Genomic DNA, 23,831 nt, shown 5'->3' with positions numbered 1-23,831 from the left:
CAGTTTTACTGCATGAAAAGTCAAGAAAAGTTTTGGTCTGCACTGGCTAAGCAGAACTGGAGAGAGAGATTAAATCATACTTAGGACATGATGCATCAAGAAAACTATCGGACAATGTGTGTGCTTTAACTCAAATCCCAGATAAATACAGACGTGAGCTTTGCTGGCTCTCTGCATCACTGCAGCAGGTAAAGCCTCTCAGCAGGCTTTTTAATACAGAAGACAGTATCATTTCTAATACAGAGAACAGCAAGTTCCAGCAAGACCCTGAAGGAACAGCGAGTTCTCTGCACAGCAGCCAGCAGCTCTGCTACTTGGGGAGAGTATATGTTACTGCCTGAAAAGCAAAATGCATCTGTATTCTCCTTTGCACAGTAGCACTTTCACTCAGCCAAATAAAACAGATTGTAACTTTTTCAGTTGTACAAAAGGAAACCAAGGCAATCCTATCCTTGACCCTGAGAATGTGAATACATTCAAACAACCTGCACTGTTTTCGCTGGAGTTTTTTCCTTAATATAAACAAACATAATCACCTGATATGAATATAATAATAGAATGAATAATAATAATAATAATAGAATGAATATAATAGCTCACCTGATATGAATGACAACACCCACAACTTTGAAGTGTACATCAGTACATTCACCACACTACCTTTTACAGAAAGTCAGTGTAGCAACAACTTTATACAAGCATGCCAAACTTGCCTCATTAATAATGTTACCTGAAGATTTTTTTCCTCCCCTCAGGGCTAAGCTGTGTCACACTCTTTGTTTAAAAGTATAAAACAGTATTTTCAAGATACTTTGAAGATTCTCATTTGAACAGATAATTTTAGCTTCAACATTCCCATCTCTTTCCTTTAGTTTTCTTCTGTTGCCAAATAAGATAGGAACTTTGTTTTTTCCCTTGTAGACTTTTTTTTTTTCTCTCTCTCTCTCTCTTCTCCTCTCCTCTCTCTACAAACTCAACAGCTTTGAATCTGATGAGTCTTCTGCCAGAGCATATGTATCACAGATATATCTATGCTGTCTTAAGAGGATATAATGTGTTATTGTTGTGATGCGGTTACATTCTTTTTCCATGGCTGTTTTAACTCCTAATGATCAGCAAGGAAGAAAGCAACACTTCTCCCATTTAAAAAAAAAAAATATAATTTTTATTTGTCTTCAGCTATTAATTTTAAAACTCTGGAATAATCTTTACATTGCACAGAGTTAGTTTAGGAATGGAAACTGATCACTGTAAAAAAGAGAAGTAAAACTTTAGTTCACTTTAGGCAAAGTACTTTTTTGTGTGTAAACTCTGAATTTCTTGTTAATAGCTCTTTATGCTTTGTATGAAAGATTGTAACATAAAACCACAACAGCACAACCATATTGATACATTCTTCTACGAAGCCAAAGCTTTTTGAATTTGTAAAACCAAAGAGCCAAAGAAAATTTCCAAGATAAACAGCGATGTTCTCCAAGTTACTTACTGTTATAATTCAAGTTATTGCGTAGCAGTAGGGGAAGACCCTTGCGGGTCCTCTGTATATTTTGACCTGTGCTTAATTCCCAGTGCTGCTGTGAGTTACTAGCAGAAGTAAGGGCCTGTACTAACTGCCCTGCCAAGCATGCTCACACCATTCTATGGTTTTGTAGGATTGCTTTTGTCAGTTGTCTGCATGAAGGGCAGTGCCACAGATGGGCACATATTTCAGAAGATGAAGGAGGTGGCTTTCTTTGCCTGTTTGCTGTTTGTCTGTTTTTAATTTTGGGATGAAGGCTTCTTCCCAGAGCTGACATCTGGCACACTGAAGCACAAATGGAAAAAATGCTTTACTGGCTGCAAGTGGTTTACAATTAACTGCCATCAGGAGGCCCTAACACAGACACAAAGCAGGATTCCTTTGCTGGACTGAGTAGACAGTTCTGAAGTAAGCTAAATGTTTACAGAAGAATTTTCCAAAGCATGTTGGAGTTTTTGCATAAATTGTCTTTCTGGAATGGATACCTGAGCTTACACTGATAATTCAATAGGAAAGCATCACAACAAACATCAATTTAAAGGGGATTTTAGTTCCTTTCATAAACTCTTCCAAATTACATATGAAAGCATGTCTTCATATATACCTTGCATTCAGTCACTATGGCCCAGGGTAGTGGTTATATACAAGCAATAACATGAGGATTTTTCCTTGAATTTGTACAGTTATTATTGTTTATTACAGTTATTATTTGTATCTGACATGTTCTAAACAAGAATGCAAATCTGAGACTCTCTACCAAGCAACTGGGAAAAACTTTCTGAAGAGGTCTGAAAAACACAGCTGTCTGGACTTCCTAAAGTGGACACAAAATACTTACTTAATAAAGCAGGGAACAAAGTTTCGCTCAAGAAAAGCATGCATATTCCAGCAAGCACTGAACTCTAAATTAGGAAAACATATACACATGAAGCAGTACAAGATTCACTGCATGCAATTTCTGTCCTAGTTCAGAAACAAACGCCTTGATTACCCTTCTGACAATGTACCCACGCTGCTTCAAGGTTCGTGTGGAACTCCAATGCCCCAGTTCTTTTTGTTTTTCTTTTTCTTTGTATGTCAAATACAATGGCATGGAGCAGATATACCCCAGGATTTCATTCCTCCTTGAGCTGCTGACCTGCTATGACTTGCCCAAGGTTATGTTTAAACTGTGTGTACTTCCATCCTGTGCCTACCATCCTGTTTGGTTTATAATCTCATAAGGGCAGGGACTGCCTTTTACTACTTGTTTGAACAGCATCCAGCACAAAAGGGCTTTGATCCAGCCTGTAGGCACTGCTTGCAGTATGTTAGATTCCAAATCTTACCTAGAGAATTCTGTATCAGTAAAGGTCTGTTACTGAAACTGAGCATGTACTCAGCTCCATGTACTCAATTTTCCACCTCACTCCTCTTGACATAGCAGCACACATGTTGCCTTAAAAAACTCTCTTAAAAAATGATTTTTTTTTGTAAATTAGTGTTTCTCATTTTTGTTGACCTCATATAATGTAGCCACATTCAGACTTAAATAACATGACTAGATTAACAAAAAACAACAAAAAAAATTAAGAAGTGACGTGTGACTTGACTGTTCAGCCCACAACACCACATTGTCAAAATTTTGTATATGTCATGAGAAACAATGCTAAAACAAAGTTTTCTCATCTTACAATTTATTATCTCAGAAATATTCATAGAAAGAGCAGTTTTTACAGTCATTTGTCAACTCACTAATTGCATACCTTCCCAGAAAAATGGATTTCACTGTGGTTTAGGTATGGTGTAACATATAAATAATGTAGCTATTTACTATACCTGACCACTAAGGTAAAGCTGACAGAAGTTATCAGAAATACTACCAGCAAAACACTTTTTTGTTCAACTTGATATAGTGATTTAAAGGAATTAGTTTATTTTGCTGAACCACATCAAACGTAAGTACTTTCAACAGTGTCACTAAAGAATTAACCTTCATTTTGTGGTCTGCTTGATTCTAAGCATTGCAGTGCATGATGTGCAAACAGCAATATTGCATTCACTGCAGGACAGTGTAACTGACTTTTTGATGTAGTACACATATCTTTCTTACAAAAAGTATTAGTAGCTTTATGCTTACTGAACAAAATAAATTGTTTTACTTCAATAGTAACCTATAAACTCAAGAGTTAACTCTTTTTTTGCTTTAGAATTTGAAAATGTTGCCAAACACTACATGAAATAAGAATTTTAAAATAGAAGACAACTGAATTGCCTGTACTGTACTCTTACTTTTCTATTGCAGCAGGATAAAGCTTGCTAACAAGAAAAGACTTTACAGAAGTTTGACAAAAAGCATTTTATACCCCTGGAAGCTATCATATTCACTACGCAGAGCAAGTCAGCTCTCTGAAGAACTTTTGCTGTTTTGAAATTATTTACTCACAGAAGTCCATCTGAAAAGTTACAGCTTCAAGAAGGGAAGCTAATAAGAAATAGAAAAGGCTTCTATTCTGATAGCAGAAAGTACACAGCTCTTAGCAGAACCCAAGCTATTTACCCACAAATGCTAGCTTTATTATACCACACTACGAAATGTTTCCAGTGGAAAAACAAGAGGCATGGAAAGTCCTTTAGATGAACTAATGCATTTATAGCAATGGATATGACCTTGCAGCATTTACAAGAGAGGTGTAGAGCGTTAGATTGGTAGCTTTCTAATTTCTGATTTCAATCTAATGCTCTATTGTTTTAAACCTCAGTCGCACAGGAAAACAACCAGAGATTCACTGTGATAAATCCATCAGATTAAACTGCAGATCTCAAACACTGTTTCCCACTGGTTTCTAATTCACTGTAAGGAGATACTGTTTTTAAATGTGTGAACTCCAACATGCTGGCATTCAGCTTGCTACAAAAACAACCCATACAGCTTAATAAAAGCATTACAGCACCACATGAAGAAAAAAAAAGTGTTAATTAAGCTATATAGTTGTTTAGAATACTAGATGTTAACACCACTGTTTTACTGTTTGTTTTGTTTCTCTTTCACTGTTTTGTTTTTTATCTCTGTTCTTATGTTGGGAAGATAGGCGGGGGGGGAGGGGGGAGGAGAAGGGGAGAGAAGAGGGAATTGTTTGTTCTTTATTATACAGTACACCGAGAATTTTGTGCATTCCTTCAATAGCTCAACCACAATTGCTAGTATACATTGTACAAACAGTACAAAAGCATGAAACACACCATATGCCTTGATTAGGCACGAATAAGCTGTGATGCAGCATCACTATATTTTACTACAGAAGCACAAATACTAAGAGGAACGGACACAGCCTGTTTCAGAAATGAATGAACCCCAATTGCAATGACCACATGCAACATGGTGAAGCAATGTTAACCCTAGCAAGAGAAAAGCTACAAAGATAACTGTACATGAGCTGATACAGCACAGAATTGCAAATACTAGTTGCTAATGAACTACTTTCTAAACACGAGCATTCTTGTTTACAGTATGTAATTAACGAAGTTGAAAAAGTCAAAATTACTCACAGAGTCCTGAAGATGCAATAGCAAACTATCTAAGACAGGAAATTCCAGGGCAATATTATAAAACAAGTAGGAATAAACATGCATGAAGTCAGGAACTGACAGGCCTCTGGATTACTGCAACTGTAGGAATCATGCTCATGCATGCTGGCTATAATTTATGAAACGGAGCCCAGGAAACAACCAATCAGTTAGCTCCTCCTAACAAGTCCAACTGGCTACGAAAATCTGTAAGTGTGGCACAGAACAATGAAGAGGAGCTATCCCCCATATTAATCTGCTTATCTGGGATTGCTTTCTGTGTAGAGAAGGAAACATGAAACAAGGAGGGAAAAGGAAATTCACAGCTCCACAGTCAAAACAAATAGGATAAATTTGTATGAACAGGCAAAAAGCATTATAGTCACACACTCTGGTATTAGATAAAACAGAAGAGAATTGTCCTCCTTAGGAGCTGATTTTTTTTTGTTGTTGTTTTGTTTGTTTTTTTTTTAATTGTTTTTACACATTGCTGGCAAAAAGATATGCAAGCTACATTTGTATTTCCTATGCAATTGTTACAGTCCTCTCATGCTCTTAATTTAAATATAATGTTACTGCTTAATGTGAAAAGCCCTTCCATAAAATCTGATTAGAGTAAGACTTCTCCTGACCACAGGTGGCTGCTCAGTGCATTAATTAGCAGCCCTTACCAGAAAGCCATCTGTATTGTCCTGTTTTAAAGTAATGCAGGGTTTCAGATTTAAAGTACCATTATCTTCCAAAGAGGTAAGGATAGAAACAAGAACCTGTCTTCAAAAATAATTAAAAATAATTCTAGGACAGTACAGGATTTACGCACTGAAGCGTAAGGAACCAAAATTGTCCTTCTTGGGAAATTCCATGGTTTTGAAAAGTAGGTTTCACCAGTCTGAAGCAAACACACACCACTAATATTTTCTACTAAATAACTTCTTTTGAGAGGTTCAAATTGACATAAAACAGTCCAATTCCATGCAAATTATAAAATAAAATAGTTCACCTAAGGAAAAACACATCAAGATTGGACAAGATGAGAATCAGATTTTGGCCTTGCAGAAGAATCTTTCTTCCTGTACATGAGTCCACTGAATCCTCCAAGCTGGTAAATTTCCATCTACTCTTAAAAGAAGTATGAGAAATATTTTAACACAAGGAAAATCTGCAGTTATTGAAAAGAGCTGTCAGATTGCTTATACAGAAATTCTAGTACTACTGAATGAAAACCACTGTATACTGGGGTGATATAGAATGAATTTTGCAAGAGTAGAAGCTATGTATGTTTGATAGTTTTGCTGTTATTTTTTATTTTTGCATACAGTTATTCTTCATATTTCTCTCCTTTCTTCCTTCCTGTTGGAATCCATGCCTTCCAACAATTTTAGAAGTTTCCTTGGCAAAGCATCTTTTATGAAATCCACTCAACTCTTTGCAGCCATGACATACATATTTGACAGCTTCCATGGATATTTTGCTGCTATAGTTGTTTAAAAACAGTTAGTAGCTGAGATGACCATCTGGACCACCTTGTCCTGCTGGGCATCATTACTTGAATTAAAGAAACTGAAGCCTTTAATCTCATGAATAAGGTCTTTTTGCATAACTGAGCAGTCTCCTCCCCAGTTCTCCAGTCTACCACTACATATAATAATCATGCAGCATTTCAGCACTATATCCTTTTAAAAGACTCTTGATGAAAAACTGCTGTACAAAAAGCAAACTCCAACAAGGTGAAATTTAGCAATTAACTAATGAAGCAAACATTCAAAGTGATATGCAGTTATCGAGTTTAAGTTAACAAAAAGAAATTCCACAAATTTCTGAGCAATAGTTGAAAGGAAAAGCTTTATGCAAAGATTCTATTCCAGAGAGACTCTGGAGCACCCACATCCAAATAAGAGCATATGGAGTAAGTAGAAAAGAGAGTTTACATAAAAATATACTTTAAATCAGGGGTAATATTAATCAGTTGAACCTAGAAAACTGAAAATATTCTAATTTACTGGCATGTTAGGTAGAAAATCTTCAGGCAAATCTTCTTTACCCACTAGCAAACTTGTCTCCAGCCTGAATTTGCAAGTACTAGAAAAATTTACAATGGCTTCTCAGACTTTGAACTTGAGATTACCGCTTTTGCAAGATATGTCTCCAGTTTATAACAAAAACCTACAGCAACAACAAAACACACACAAAAAAAAGAAACCAGCCAACCAACCAAAAAAAAATGGAAAAACCCACCTATACATTTCAATTTCACCTTTCTGGAGACAAAACATGAATAAAATAAACCAATTATGGGCTGGTTTCTTTCTGCAATGACTGAGGAACAGCTTCCACCACAGAAAAGCATTTTTTAACCAAAGGGGTAGGTGAATAAATAAATAAATAAATATACATACTCACACGCTGAGCATTTGCATTCTAATTCAAATAGAGCTATACTTTTCCAATACATACCCTTGTGTAGGTTCTGCAGTCCTCCCATGTCAGTCTCCTGAGACTGTGGTAGGCTCTGAAGGTGGGAAGGGCAATGCTTTCCCCAACTCTCTGCCAAAAGCATCCCTCTTAAACCTTTTGATTCTTCTTATGGCTCTCCCAAATTCAAAATGGAAGGTGCTAGCTCTAGTTCTCTCAGTGAAGAAATCAAAAGCATGTTCTCATTTATACCTCCAGAGAGTGACATCTTCGGCTTCCCTCCTCAAGGTCACAAAAGGCATTAATTCCATCCATTTCCACCAGTGCAGGAGATGTACAGCCTGACATCCACACTTAGTGTTTTGAAAACAAAATCCACTGCTATACTAAAATAAACTGGTACTGATCCCTTATTTACTGTATAACTCTGAATAGTATACCATAGCTAGTTTATTAGAGTTACATTTATAACCAAATAATTAACTGAAATGAAATCCACATTAAAGAAAATCTTCCACTGAATAACTGGAATGTCTAAGCTAAGGCAATAAAGTTAATCCTTCAGTACTTAAGTTATCATATGCATGGCATTTCATTTTTTTCCTATCTTGTTAAATTATTCACCTCCATAATAGGAGCTTTCTGTGTGTAATTCTTTCCCTCTGTCAGAACTCCTTGATTTATTGGGCTTCTGGGCCTGCTACACAGAAATCAATGTCACATCTGCTCAGAAAGTCAGCAGCCTTAGCAGTAATGCATGCCTCTGCCAGTTTTTGTGATTTTTTTTTACGTTGCTTTATTTGTTGTGGGGTTTTTTGTTTGTTTGTTTTTTTTTTTTCCTATTTTTTTTTTTTGGGTGGGGGAAGAATGAGTGGGCAAGCTGTTAATGGTTCACCCACAAACCACTCATCATCGTCAAAATTCAAAATTCTTCTGTTAGCTGAAAACCTTATAGGCACTACTGCTTATGGCTCAGAAGGAAAGCATATCAAGTACGAGCTTTCACACTTTTCTGCCTGGAGGTTATTTTTTTCTGTCAGATCAAAGAGTAATCTTATTTTCATACGTGGAGTCATCTAGGCTCAGTAGACTTCAAACATGTAACTGACTGGAAGAGTCAGGCACACCTAGGTGTGCGTGAGGCAGCTTGGCAGTGGGCTCTATGGAAAAGTGATATAGAGTCTGCATCTCTCCTCTGCTAAGTCAGAACCTGTGAAAAAAAGGTTACTCACAGCGGTGGCAATTCAGTTGTCCAGAATACAAAACTGTGTTCCAAAATATTTTAATTTTCTGAGCGCACTCTCAACCCCAGTGTGGATCACTCTGCTTAGGTTTCATATTTCTTTATTCCTGCAGTTGCAAGTGTGTTTTTGATGACCAGATATACACAAGCTGAAACATCCACAGTATTTATTGGGTCCTGCAGAAACTATTCATGCTTAGCTTTACTAGGATTACTTACAATCCATGAAGTTCATACAGAAGTAATGGTTATTATTTCTCAGTATGGAATAGCTATAAAAACATTAAGTATACTTAAAGAGTTACTATAAAATCATCTCTTGTCATTCAAACTTACAAAATATATCAAAAGAAATAGCATGTTGCTATTATACCCAGTTCTAAAAATAGTGAGGAAATTTTACACACTAGGACAAGATTGGTAGAGGAAGTTCTGCACAATGAAAGCAGAGAATTGCAGCCAGTTTACTAAATAAATTCTGTTTGCTCATCTGATTAATCAGCAGGTATAATCCACTAGAGAATGTTACATAAAGAATATTATTTCTGTGACAATATTAGAGAAAGAGGGTCTTCAGTGACTTGAGGTATAAACAAACATACATATAGTTTAATAAACAAGAGTTGTTCCCGTCCCCAGATGCTCATTTGACTTCATACAGTAGCAACAAATACTAGACCATAAAAGATCATTGTACTCTATATGGTAGTTCTGTGAGGAAATCTTTTGAATAGCACACAATAAACATGGAAAGTATGCAAGGAATGGAACATATGATCCGTGAGTATACTTTCTACGTCAGAAGCAGAAGGACTTCATCCAACATGTTATGGTGGTGATTTAGTAAAACATTATGTAAAAGAATTTGAAACCCATGCTTACAGTAAACAAAAGTAACCTCTAGTTAAGGTTACATTGTGTAGCTACAAAAACAAGCAGAAGAAACAGAGAATACACAGAGCAGATGTTTTTGAAAAACATTTGTATGTACATATGATCATTTAGCATCCTAAAGAATCATTTGTGTTAGCAGCTCAGACAAACATGAACAACTTAGCCAGTACTGAACTCACTATTAAATGCACATTTAACTGACAGCTTCAGTACAGACTTTTTTTAGTTGATCAGCTCTCCATGGGAGAAGAAGAGTGCTGTATGTCCATACTGCTTGCAGACCTTACTATGAGGGCTGCTCTGAAACTACTGCCTCCTATTTTGTTACACTGGCCACAGAGCCAGAGGGGGATGGTGGTGATTTGGCCATGAATCAGATGGCAGCAGAGAGGCAGTCTGACAGAGTGGCATCTGATGTGGAAGTGTGTATGAAGGAAAGGTATGTCACTGAATTTCTCCATGAGGATAAAGTTGCATCACTTCAACAGTGGCGACAGTGATGTGAAAGACGTGCCACATTCTGGATGGCTGTGCACAGCTGTCACACCACGAGATGAAGTAAGTCTCCCTCCATGAATTGACACGTTGCAAGAGTACTGTGTATGGAGTTTAATATTGGTTTCAATGCATTTGAAAAAATGATGCAACGTTGCAATATCACCCAGTTTGTACCAGGTGAGTTGCACCAATGTCACACAGCAATAGGTAGAACTCTGTAGGCAAGTTTGTCAGAAGCTATTGAACCAATACGGGGCTGAAGATGACAGTTTCCTGGATCGTATCAGTACTGTTGATGAGACATGTTGTCATCACTATTAGTCAGAGTCAAAACAGAAGTTCATGTTGATGAAAACGTTCAAGGTGCAGCCCTCAGTGAGTAAAGTGATGTGCACTGTTTTGGAATGGGAAATTGGTGATCCTTCTGGATGTCCTGGACAAACCATCGATTCTGACCACTACATTGTGATGCTGACTGAGCTGAAGGTTCCAACCTCTGGAGTCAGGCCAGAGAAGAACCTTTTTCTTGCAACATGGTATCACCTGGTCCCGTACCAGCTGAAAACCACAGACCACATTACCAATCTTGGCTGAACTGTCCTATCATACTCACTGATTCAGAGCCTTCTGACTTCCATCTGTTCAAGTTCTTGAAGGATGGACTGTGTGGGCAACATTATTCTAGCAATGATACCATGATAGCAGTTGTGAAACAGTGGGTAGGTCACCTCCACTGGAGCAGACTATTAGAAGTGTTGCATGCAGGCTGCTGTTCATCGCTGGTGAAAATACACGGCTAGTGCTGGTGGCTGTGTTGAAAAATAGTGTTTTGTAGCTGAGAATTTGCTCTATCTAATAGTGTTATTGTGACTTCTATTGTATTTTCCATGGAAATAAATAGGTGATATTACTTTCAGAGCAACCTACATATGTAAGCTTGCACACCATTATGCTGTATCATATGGAATTGCTTTTACTGTGCTGAGGATGGAGATGCTCCAAGACATCAACGAACTTCTAAAGCAATTTGATATTTAGTTAATTTTATTATTTCAGATGTTAGAATAGCTATCTAGCACTGAATTTTTTAATGGAATTGTTGCATGAGGTCAGGCTAAATATTAATTCAGTTCAGTATCCTAGATTTGAAGGTAAGCTATACTAGATTTTCAGTGGACAGCCTCACCACCACCACTACAAAAACAAAGGGGAGAAAAAGAGGAGAGGGAGAGGCTTTCTCATTACTATCATTTGTCTTCTCATAATCCCCAAATGTTGATGCAGATCTAAGATTCATATTGAATACAAAGAAAGGAAAACTCTATACAGCATTCATTAATGAATATGGAAGTAAAGAATTGGTCTTTTTTTGCCACGTGACAAGGGATACACAATATTGAGCAATATTCCCAGGATCACTAAAATGGAATGGAATCCATTTCTTTTATATGTCTCACTCCAGGATTAATGCCACAGAATGTCCATTTTCATCATTATTACCGCAGTGAGTTGCAGCTTATGAACTACCTGTGAGGCCATGAAGTTATTTAAACTGCTACAGTATGACTGAGCATCCTACATCAGTACTATCAACTTAAGGCTAAGTTGTACTGCCTAGATCCCAAACAAGTAATGAGGGAAAATTGTTAAATCTCGCTGGTCCTCTAGAAAGAAGAGTCATGTTCAGACTAAGGAATGGCTGAAGTCAGGGAAAGTCAGTCCACCCACACTAACTGGTCCATGAAAAGAGAAATGCAGTATAATGATTCCAGCAACAGCACAAGATAGTGGGAGTTTCAGTAACAAAAGATATATACACAGGAAGCTTGATCCAAAGGAGAAGATCACAGGTGACAAACTTTTCAAAAATGGTTTCACTTTACATCTTCTCTCTTACAGAGGAGTAAGACACACAGGTGAATAGCAGAAAGAGAGACCCCTTGATCTAGAGAACTTTTCCTGAGGGGCTCCTTTTCTCCATAGGAACTACTGGCCAGAAATAATGAGGACTCAAGACACTGAATCTTTAGAACAGTAACAAACCTTATGCTTAGACACATGCCAGAAAAGCTAAAGAGAAGCTCAGAAGTTTGGCAGCTAGCAAACCCAATGCATTCAAAACCCAGTCAATAAACTTTTCCCTAAAGCTAAGTAAATCTTACAAAGCTTTCGGTTTTCTTCCTAGAAACGGTTTTCAAAACTGTGATTGTATTAATAAAAACAAACAAACAAAACAAAAAACCCACAAGCATTGGAGAGTTTTAAAATGTTAGCACTACTGTTACACAGAAAATTGATGCATTCAGTCACAGCAGAAAGAAAGTTCGGAGTTCTTTGAGAAGAGATAGCAGCTGTATTAGAAACAAGCCATAATACCTAGTATTTCCAGTTTAGGAATACTATATTTCAGAAACATTGTAATATTTTGCAGAGGATTTGTAGAGGTCTTTTCCAGAGGGTAGAAATGGTAATACATGTGTATATTGAGGGAAAAAAACAAACAAACAAACAAAAAAAAAAAAAACAGGATTATGAATGATATCTGCAACTCTAAATCTTAGATGTAATTGAGGGAAACTTACTGGCCTACAGAACAGACTAATCACCAAATCATAGTTATCATTTGCCAACAAACTCATGATCTTGGTGTGGATCACTGTAGCCAAGCACTGGCCCTCAGTGAGTGAGGATGAGTGTTGAAGACTTGAATCCTCCCATGGCCACTCTCTCTGTCCCATCTTGGGAACACTGGGCCCTTCTTTCATTGTTCCCATTTAGGAAAAATAGAAATGTTCTAAGTATTTATTGGAATGTTTTCTCCTCTAAATAGAATCAGGTATCAAACAGAGCAGGAAAGAATAAACAAACATGTTTCCTACCTAGTGCAATTCCCAGAGGTTCTGTGAGTCAAGAGATCCAATCAGAGTATTATTAACAGCAGAAAAAATAAAAGCACTTTGTGAGACCCCCACCAAGTCACTGGGAAAGGGAGAAAGACAAGGCTGTTAGGAAGAAAATAAAAGCTAAAACAGAAGGAAAGGAGTGGGGGTGGGAACCAGAGTCTACACATTACCTTTTTTGGGGAGCCCTATAAGTTTAATGGTAGTGATGGATCTGTGTGGGGCTGGACTCCTGCCATGATCTTTCCTCTCACCACCTCTGGCAGTCTCAGATGTTCTTAGCAAAGCAGCAGCTGTCACTCTGGCAGCAGCAGTGTGAGCCCAGCTGAGTTCATATGTGCAGCTATTTTAGCACATTGCCATTTCTTTCTTCTCAGAAAAAAAAAAAAATTACAATTTAATACTTCGAATAGCTCAGCTAGACCTGGGAAGGATTTCACTTAGTAGACAATAAATAAATAAATAAAAAGCCATAAACAGGACAGTTCTTTCAGCTCTAGTATTCTTTTTCTCAAACAACAGTTGCAAACAAAGGCACGAGATTTAAGAGGAAGAGTTCTTTCTACTGGAAATGTTAAGCAACCAAGTTAGAGCAGAGTTGGTCATATTCCTGATTGCAAAACACCAACTGAAATAATCTCATGAACACAAAATAGTTTTTTAAGAACTGTCAGCACTGTCAGTGTCATCTTTAGACCATAATCAACTTCTACAAAGCTGAAACAGCGAAAACTGTGCTGGATCTTCCTCTCACCCTCCGTTCCCTGTTTCTTTGCTCACACCAGCAATAGCCTGGAAGATGAGCTATTTTCTCACTCACATTTCTGTCCAATTCTCCCTTTTTTATGTCATTGTCTATTGCAACTAGTAGTACAGTAGGCATTGTACCACCTAGACACAGGTTGTTCATAGTGTTTCCTGTTCAAAGATTTTCAAATCTTGATAGAATACAGTTGAAGCGGTCACTTGAACATCTCATGTATTCTTTCCTCTATTCCAAATAGGGACCTTTCTGTCTTTGTAAGTGAGAAAACAATCATAAATACCATTGTGTTGCACTGAAACTTCACCAGCAATAGGCTGCCACATGGTTAAGAATGGACACACAAATCTAAGCACCACAAAGTCTAGGATCCTCTCTCATAATGGCAAGCAAAGAATGAAAATCAAAGAGCAAATGCATAAAAAATGCCACTCCAGAATGCAAATGCAAACTTCAGTGGGTTGCATATTGGCAATGTACTGTGACAAAGTTGGCACCCTTTTTTATAACAACCCTCAACTAATTATTTTCTTCTGTTAATTTCTCCGGTCATTTCTTCAACCTATATAAACCTTCACTGCTGATAGAAACCTACTGGAAAGAAAGCTCAGCTATACAGCCTTTAAAAAATGCATCCTTAGTTCCAAACTTGAAACCTCCCATAGATTCATTTGGAATTTTTTTAAACCAGAAAATGCAACAGACAGTTTTCCCCCATTCTTTTCTCTCATTACATTAGAGACATCACTTTTACAATCCATTACCAGTCTTTAAATTCCTAGTTTATTTAATCACTGCTCATGTGGAATCCCTTCCAGTATTTTCAATATGGCTACAGCACCAATTTCTACATTGGCATGAGAATGTTAACTTGAAAATAAGTTGCTATATATCCTATAGTGACAGCAGGCATCCTACCTGTCAGATAACTGTCACTTCTTATATTTGGATTTACTCTCTACAGAACTGGAAATGTTCCTAGCCCTGACCAGTCTCCTTTTCCATCTCACTGTAGAAGCAAGCAACCTCAAGTTCTTTCGAAATTAATGTAATAATGGAAAAACCTGTTGTGGCATTGGGTGACTAAATTTTTTTTATCTGCAGTTCACCAAAAATACAAAACATGGATGGAAGGACTTTTCCATTCAACTGATGATCACTTTCAGTAATTTCTTTCTTTCTGTTTTGTTCTTTTGCAGCTTACATTTGTTAAGTCATTTAAAAACTACATCCCTTTGTTAATACTGTTGCAGAATCTGATCTTCTGGTAGCTACTAATTTCCAGTTTTTTATTATTTTTCCTATTAGCAAAAGTTGTTCTTGCAGGCAAGGCGATGGGCATATTAGTTATCTTCTTTGTGCTATCTGTTTCTCAACAAATCAAGTGCAGAGTTCTGTTTGTAAATGTTATTGAAGTTATCAAAGGTTATTAGCTCCCGGCTTCAGTATTCTTCATTTTGAAAGATACTGCACTTGCCAAACTCCAGAAAAACTGTCATATTCCCTGGGATTTACTTACTTCATTGTTGGAAATTAAATTTGTTCATGCCATTTGAGACACAGAGTAATGAATATTTTCGTTTTATTGTCACATGCAATGAGAACTTGACCTTTGCTTTGAAGCACATGCTGAGTGGGAGAAATTATTCTTCAGGACACCTGTGTAATCAGGCCCCTAATAAAACCTAAAGCATTAGCAGGAAGGCAGTCTATTGTCCAAGTACAGTACTTAACATTTAACCCCATTTCACATCCATGTGCATGATAAGCTCTTTGACAGCAGGCATTAAGTGAGTAACAGTTTGACATTTACAGGGCGGGACTAGTTTAGACTGTTATTGGAATGTCTAGAGTAAATAGGTTGAGACGATGAAAATCCTTTCAATTTCACATAATTAACACAATTTATGAAAATACCAAAAATCCACACACATTCAATTAAAAAACTAAGGTGATTTTTAACAACAAGCTGTCATTTAAGCAAATATTTATTCTTTAAGAAGGTATAACCAGCTGACATTTTTTTAGATGGCATCTCTCCATTGCAAGTTCTCTCCTGTGGGTAAACATGCTTAAATTGTTTTTGTTCCTCAAGAAAATTATGACACTTTTGCAAATGGTACTATTTCATCATGCACATCTTTTAGCTTCATGCAATAAAAGTGCTTGAGAAATTACTTTGAGATTGCTTTTCCTTATGCTGTGCCAGATCTGTGAAGCAGATCTATACAATCAAAAGTATTAGAACACTAGTACAAGACAAAAGTAAGTGGACATTTGAATTTCATCATGTTATGTTTACCTGCCACATTGCCACAGCTGGAGAAAATTAAAAATATAAACATATTCATATATTATCATAATACCAATATATGTATTTTTAAGTCACTTTGTAATGGGACAGTCCTCTCAACCTGATTCATTTATAAAGAACTGTGGAAGACAGAGCCAATAAATACTGTATTGGAAAAGGAAAATGGAATGATTTCTATGCAGAGAATATATTTAGGAGTCAAATGCAGCATCTAAGATTTAAAAACAGCTCCACAGAGTCCTGCATATGCCATTTACATATAGCTATTTAGTCAGTGAATGTGGAGAAGTGAACAACTAAAATCTGACCCAGTGTGAAGCTGTGAAGTAAGCTAAAGTGGTTTTTAAGCCTCGCAAAGTTTCTGGAGAACTATATAAAGCTACAAAGTAAAGATTATGCACATGAGATGAATAACTGCCTTAGGGTTTTGCTACAAAAGGCTGGTTCCTATTCTTCCCTCCAAAGAGAGTCACCATTGTGCTACAACCACACAGACATAGAGATATTAAAAGTCACTGTAATTTCTATCTTAATATGAGCATAAATATTCATACTGTTTTATTAATGTTATGTTCTACTAAAACATCGATTTCAGTAATCACCAAAGTGATAAAACATCTTTCTGTGGCTTGTTTATACTGTAACGAGAAAACAGAAGGGCATTACTACAATTTCCTTAAAAATAAATGAGAACAGTGCGTAGAATGGCATCCAGCTACCCCTAGGCAGTACCTCCAGCACTTCAGCTACAATATCTACAGTATCTCTGTAACTACTTCAAAAGTAAGAGTACTTCCTAGTCTGACTTCTCAAAATAAACACTTAAATTAAATGCAGAATTCATAATTCTTTTTACTCCACTATCTACAGTGATTAAAGTTACTGAAATTTGGAGCATGAGTTCAAAAGCCCCAGCAGTATTTTCTTCCTGTTTTCAGGCATTTGTATTTTTGGATCTACAGTTCAAACAGGTTCCAACTGCTCCTGAGAAATGCTTTGGATTTTTGTCATTTGGTAATTATTTCTTCATCTTTCTTTCCACTAACCTAGATACATTAGTACAGATATAGCACACCACTTGCACAGAGTATGAGTCTGTAGTCTTTTAGTTACACCACAAGCAAACAGTTTCTAGATTCCGGGGAAGAAGGTCACTGGGGAGAGCCAGAGTGGAAAAATATCAGAGAAGGAACAGGTCAGGGAAGTTTAGTATCATAAAGAAGAATTGCACATTCTAGAATTTTAAGTAGATCCACATGTTATATAGATTTGTTTGAATAGTCAAGAAGTGACAAACTTGAACAGCAACTAGTTTCCATCTGTTGAGCTAACAGGAATAAAAGCATATATTTTATATATATATATAATTATACACTATATATATTATATATCAAAATTATGTGTATATTATATATATATAATTATATATAAAATTATCTATATATATATAGATATAGATATAGATATTAAGAGTGGTATATAAACACAGTTTCCCATGAAAAAAAATTAATGTATTGCTCATTGTTTTCTAAGAAAGCTATATTTCCACAGCACCAATGTGGTGTAAACACTACTGAAACACTGCAAGCCAGAGTTAAGTTTGCTTGTTTGTTTTTTAAGGGGAAGGGAAGGGAAGGGAAGGGAAGGGAAGGGAAGGGAAGGGAAGGGAAGGGAAGGGAAGGGAAGGGAAGGGAAGGGAAGGGAAGGGAAGGGAAGGGAAGGGAAGGGAAGGGAAGGGAAGGGAAGGGAAGGGAAGGGAAGGGAAGGGAAGGGAAGGGAAGGGAAGGGAAGGGAAGGGAAGGGAAGGGAAGGGAAGGGAAGGGAAGGGAAGGGAAGGGAAGGGAAGGGAAGGGAAGGGAAGGGAAGGGAAGGGAAGGGAAGGGAAGGGAAGGGAAGGGGAGAAAAAAGAAAAAAGTGGCTTCAAGTAATCTGATGAATTTCATGTAAGAGTTAAAATGGTTCATAGTTCACTCAAGTGCACAATGTCCATGCAGTGTGTTACAAGCCACAAGTGAGGACCTGCAAAACAGCCACAGGGATGTCCCAACTTATTTTCCCTGCATGGAAAGTCAGCAAAATCACCTCATCCCAGTGGAGAACAATATGTTACTATGACAGCTGCATTCTACAGGATCTAACTGTCATGAACTAAAAAAAGCTCATGGTCACACCTGTGTATAGTAAAAAGCTAACATTGTGAGAACTTAATGAAGCAATTGGCAAAAACTGTGCAAGCTGTCAAGCGTCAGAATGAATGTTAAGTTGCTTTTGGAAAAGAACAGAGTAAGAACTGAAAATGTTGGTGCCATTATGTTTACTCATCCCTCCATTCTGTTCACCTCATATCCAAGAGGATACAACATAGATAGGAAATGGGAAAGGATGACTAAAGCATTCAGAAGTATTGAAAAACACATCTATAAAAAGTGATATAGAGAAATCACAACAGCTCTCCTTAGAAAACAAAAGGCATGCTTTCTGTCTCAAATGAAAACAAAACAAAACAACAACAAAAAAACAAAATCAGAAACCTAGGCTCTGAGGACATGCACTGAAACTAAGCAGCATTAAAATGGTTTTGACACTTACTATTATTAGATATCTGAATATATGTAAGTACTTAAGGTCAAATAAATGTCAGTGAAAATCTTTTCTGTCCAATGGAAAAATTGCTTCCCATTGCTCATGTAGAGTAAGATGGCCCCTCAATTCAATTGATTATCTAGCTGAGGAAAAAATCCTTTTAATATACACGCCTCAATATAATGAAACAAATTGGTTGTCTGTTTGAAAGTACTTTTCATTTTTGGTACACAGTATTGGAATTTTCATTGGTATCACTTATTCTCTTTAACAAGAACAACAACAAAAGACAACAAAAAAAAAAAAACAGTGAAAACATACACAAGACCAGCAGTATTTAATCTGCTTCTGAGTATTTACATGAAATGAATACTGTAACTTTTTAGGTGTTGCAATGGAACAGCACTGATTCTTTTCCTTGTTAAAAAAATATAAAAAAAGACACTGTTCACGTTACTTGACAAAAAGAAAAAAAAAATAGCTGGGCAGTCTGTATTTTAGCCAGCTGACCTTCAAAATGTATTTGTTTGACTATCAAGCAGTTTTTAATAAGTCTGTATCTGGCACTAGTCATGTTCTTGCACAATTCCTGTTTTCATAATATAGATGATGGAGTCCAAAGAGCTATTAAGGAGAAGAAAAAAAAAAATTAAAAAAGAAAAGAAAAAAAAAGAAACCCTTACAAAGTAGCTTTTGTCAATAACTGAACCACAGCCTTTGAGTTACGGAGTTTCCTGCATCTCACCTTATGCCAACAAACATCAGCACAAAAGAGACCTTCATTCTCCCATGCTAACAATGGGCTTGTACCACCTTTCTGATCCTGCTATGTTTTTTTCCCTCAAATGGATTTAATAGCTCAAACTTGTCTTGCCCTGCAAAGCCACTGTGAGAGTATGTGCTGGACAGAGATTCCAGGAAATTAGTAACAAGGTGATTAGTACTGTAGGTGGTCTAAATAAAGAGCTCCTTACTTACTCCATTTTCTAAGTAAAAACACATTCTCTGAAAATTATTACCCAATGAACTTTCTAAACAAACATTTAAATGCTTACATGAAGTACACTTATCTTTGTATTGATTACTGCAGATTAATGAGTCCAATATGAAATATCTCTCACACTGGATCTTTGAGTACTACTGATCCACACAAAAGGCTACAAGATAGTCCTCTATAGACATCGTTACATAGGATAAAATAAAATTTTTGTTTTAAATAAAGAGAACTGTCAACCACTTCCTGAGTAAGATGAGTACCAGGTTTGAAGACTGCAAGTTTACTGACTTCTCAAGTACGGTGATTTTAAGATTCTGACTGAAAAATGCAAGATCTTAGTTTGTTAGCTGTGCTTTATCTAACAAGGCTTCTACTAATAAAACTTCTCTCTTCATACTGATGGAGCAAGCTCTTAAATCCTTCTTAATGTTACGCAGATCTTTTGTTAGTTCTAACTCTAGCAGTAAATTAGAAGATGCTTCCAACAGGAAGCCAAGACAATTAGGTATAGGAAATGAAAATTACATAATACAATACTTACATATTAATAATAATAATTTTTTTAAAAAGCTATTTTTGATTAATTCAAAGAACTCCTAGAGATTCTGAACAATGTACATAGGTTGAAATCAAATAATCTGAAACTCCATAAATATGAGAGACTTTTTCTTTGACAGTTTGTAGGGACCTGTAAGACTGCTTGCCAAGATGAGAGTTAAACAAGGCAACAGTTAGGAAACAGCTATCATGAAATACAGTTGCTGTCTTCACCGGAAAACAGGAAGGATGAAATAATTCAGAAGTTGCAGTCAGAAAAGTAAAGATGTTCTTGGCTTTTAAGATGGGGGAGGCAAAATATTCATGGGTTGTAACATGAATGGTAGACTTGTGAGGAAAATCATGTGGCACAAAAAAGTTGATGCGAATAACTACAGCTGATACAAGTTATGATGCCTGAATATTAGTCTAGAATAAGTTTAGACCTTTCTAGTTTAAGGCTCAGGTGCAAAGCTCACCTACTAACTCAAAGAGAGGTAGTAGGAAAAAAGAAACTGGAAATGTGTTCTTGTGCTTTTCAAGAGGTGTGGCTATTTGGCAACCTTGTCACATACTGGAGTGTTGGCAGCCCTGCAAAGGTGATTTCAGCATGTAGCACTGTGCCAGTTTAAGTAAGATTCATGGCAACTGCTGCAAGCAAAGGAAAATAAATATCTCAGTGGAAGTCTAAAGGATGATTAACATGAGGCCTTACTTGTAATATAGTTAAGATAAAAACATTGTTGTTCTCTATCCGGAGTGATACTTCTGAAGAACTTCCCACAGTATAACAACAGCCTGCAGTGCAGCAAAATAGTTTTCCTTCCCCATCTCCAGGCTCCATAGAAGCAGCATAGTATCTTCAAAGCTACTGTAATGGAAGAAGAGATAGCAAAAGGGAATTTCAAACATAAGCCGTTACAGCTGCATCAAAGAGACTAGAACTGCACTGGATATCACAAGCTTCTATGATTCTCCCTCAGAGCACAGACAGTGAAACTGACTCACTGAATCAATATCATGGTCTGAGAGGGAAAGAGAAAATGCAGGAGGGTGTATTTAAGAAAAGAAGAAAGTACAACACTAACAGATTACACTAACTTAAATAGTAATTTCTCTCACTTTGAAAAAAGACACGAGTGCTAAAGTATATGTATGGAAAACATTTCATTCATTATACACTTGCAGATTGATACTGATACCTTTTTCCATAAAAATGAAAATAAAATAATAATTCTGTTTGAACTCTGTCTATTAACATAATATCATCCTCATGTTCTCTGCAAAAGAATGTCAGTTAAAGATGGGATATACTTTTATACACTTGATTAGATATCAGGAAAGTGCTTTGTGCTTATCTGCATTGCTGGGGTATGTGGTCTCCTTATTTTTGAATGTCTATACAATAACAACAAAATATGCCAGTCAGCATGCTCTCTATAGACACCAAAAGGCAAAGAGATATGTAAATGATGAAGAAGATTCTAATTTAATCTACTAGTTGGTGCCAATTAAGAATACAATAAAAAAATCAATTTACTAAACATTAAGATTAACTAAATAATTAACCCTAAAATTACGTTAACAGCCATTATGTTTTTGAGGCAATCTAAGGAGAGATCAGTACTACTACAGAGTCTTTAGTTTATTGGGAAACAAAACAGAAGAGTATTTTTGCCCACTGAGGTAAGCAGAATTTCTCCCACCAGCCTTTCTTGAAACCCATAGCAGTTGACCACAATCTAAACTACGACAAATTAGGTGTGAAGCAAGCACCTATAGGTAAAAAATGTTGTCTGGAACACACAGCAAAGGAAAAGCTAACAAGGTTACAAATATTCTTTATGCCTGAGCCACTGGAGAGACCAAAGCAAGTCTGTAGCAGTAGAGATAAACCTCTCATTTTTAAAGACAATACGGAACCATTCACTTTTTTGTCTGCTCCTAAAGCTGCTTATTGGTATTTCCATTTCTCTCCTCCAGTGAACTTGAAAGGGGTTTTCTGAATACAAGAACACCATAGTTTTGTTACTGCTTATTGCAAATTAACAACCTTTTAAAAAGCTGTCTGACAGATCCTTTCCTGACTCCTGAGCTCAGACTAGCTTTCTAAGTTTCTTCTCAGAGAACTGTTGAATATCTTTTTTCCTCCCATGGGCTTATATTTCATTTTAATGAAGACAGAAACTTGTTCTCAATGGAAAACAATTCAGACAACTACAAGTCTTCAAACTGGTCTCTGGAAAGAAATACAAAGGAGGGGTTTTCCTTCTCCCTGGTAAATCCCTGTGTAGCAAAAGGCAGCCATTTCTACCTTCTAAGTCTTTCCTTAGTTTAATTTCCCAAAGATAGTACCAGACTAAGCCTAGTCTCACTACTGAATCCTTTTGGTTACTCTTTTCTGCACTACTTTAATTTCTGCATTACTTTAATTCCTGTTGTTCATTTTTTCATGTATAAATTCAAATGACACCCCATTAATGCATGCATTCTTGGATAAAATAGGCACCTTGATAGCCAGATAAGGTTCCACCTCATTCCAATACCATCACTGCATGGATTTTGTCTGAATGATGTCTAATATCATGGCTCACATTTCTTAATTCACCTACTTTTTACTACATCTTGCATTTGTTCTACACTCTACGGTTCACTTTTTTTTTATTTTGACAGACTTGCATAATACTCTTGTGTAGTGTTTCAGTACAGTAATGCTACTCTTGTATGCAATTACAAGTACAGTTATGACTGTTATTGGAGAACAGCCTTCACAAGAGCTAGATTCATGGGGCTCACACGGAAAATCCGGTCCTTACTTTGGTAACAAAGTACATCTAATTGATATTTGATAGATCAGTATCAGAGAAAAATGCTCAAAAAGATGATACTCTGAGCATGCTAGAACAAAGACTACTAAATATACAGGAATCTGAAGGCTGTAACATTATATTGCTTAATATTTTCACTGACAAATAAAATTAACAGGCAGAATCTTGTATTAATAGTGTCTATTCTTCCTTAAACAAAGGCAGTTATATACATTGAAAAGCCTGTGCCACTGAAACCAAACACTTTGGAGGACAAGTATATAAATAAATCACCTTTCATAATCTGGGATTATTCAGTTTATAATTTCTTCTCCATCTGAAGCATGTGGATGGCATTCATTCTCTAATTTGCTCAATGTTTATCTCAAGACAGACTCTACACTGTGCTAAGCTTTTGGAATGGTGTTAATGGAGTAACTTAAGCACATTCCTACTTAGCAATCAAGACAAATTTCCTGTTCTGACAGTGGAGGCCATTCTCACCTGATAAGCCCATGACATGCTGCAGTAATATCTCCAAAACAGCATATTCCACAAGCATTAGGCTATTTGTTTATCCAGGCTGGATGGCAGCAGACTTTACTTTTTAAATAAAAGTGATGTGTGACAGAAATTCATTAATAATACACCAGAGCAAATGCTAATGAGAAACACATATCATTTCCTTATCAATTTTATGTCCATACAGGGCAAGAAAACTCAAGTTCTTATCATATCAGTGTCTTTTTGAAGTAGTTCATCCCTGTGTTCATGAGGTAATTTATCTCTGTCTTTGACCTGCATTTTGATTCATCATC

At 36.6% G+C, this 23,831-nt stretch overlaps 1 protein-coding gene across 3 annotated transcripts in view; it reads right to left on the bottom strand.

Annotated features, from left to right (window-relative positions):
- Window positions 1–5,137, bottom strand: part of PDE4D (phosphodiesterase 4D) — a 563,993-nt gene extending 558,856 nt beyond the window's left edge. For all 3 annotated transcript variants that reach the window (XM_065739842.1, XM_065739848.1, XM_065739847.1), the window contains exon 1: window positions 5,048–5,137. The gene's annotated coding sequence lies outside the window, so the exon portion shown is untranslated. The remainder of the gene's footprint in view (window positions 1–5,047) is intronic.
- Between the last annotated feature and the right edge of the window lie 18,694 nt (window positions 5,138–23,831).

This window comes from Cyrtonyx montezumae, unplaced genomic scaffold (genome assembly GCF_038088225.1).
Source record: "Cyrtonyx montezumae isolate F1298 unplaced genomic scaffold, pur_monq_1.0 scaffold_25, whole genome shotgun sequence".
In the NCBI taxonomy this organism is placed as follows: domain Eukaryota; kingdom Metazoa; phylum Chordata; class Aves; order Galliformes; family Odontophoridae; genus Cyrtonyx; species Cyrtonyx montezumae.
The sequence above is the reverse complement of the archived record's forward strand: the minus strand, read 5'-3'. Positions and strand labels throughout refer to the sequence as shown.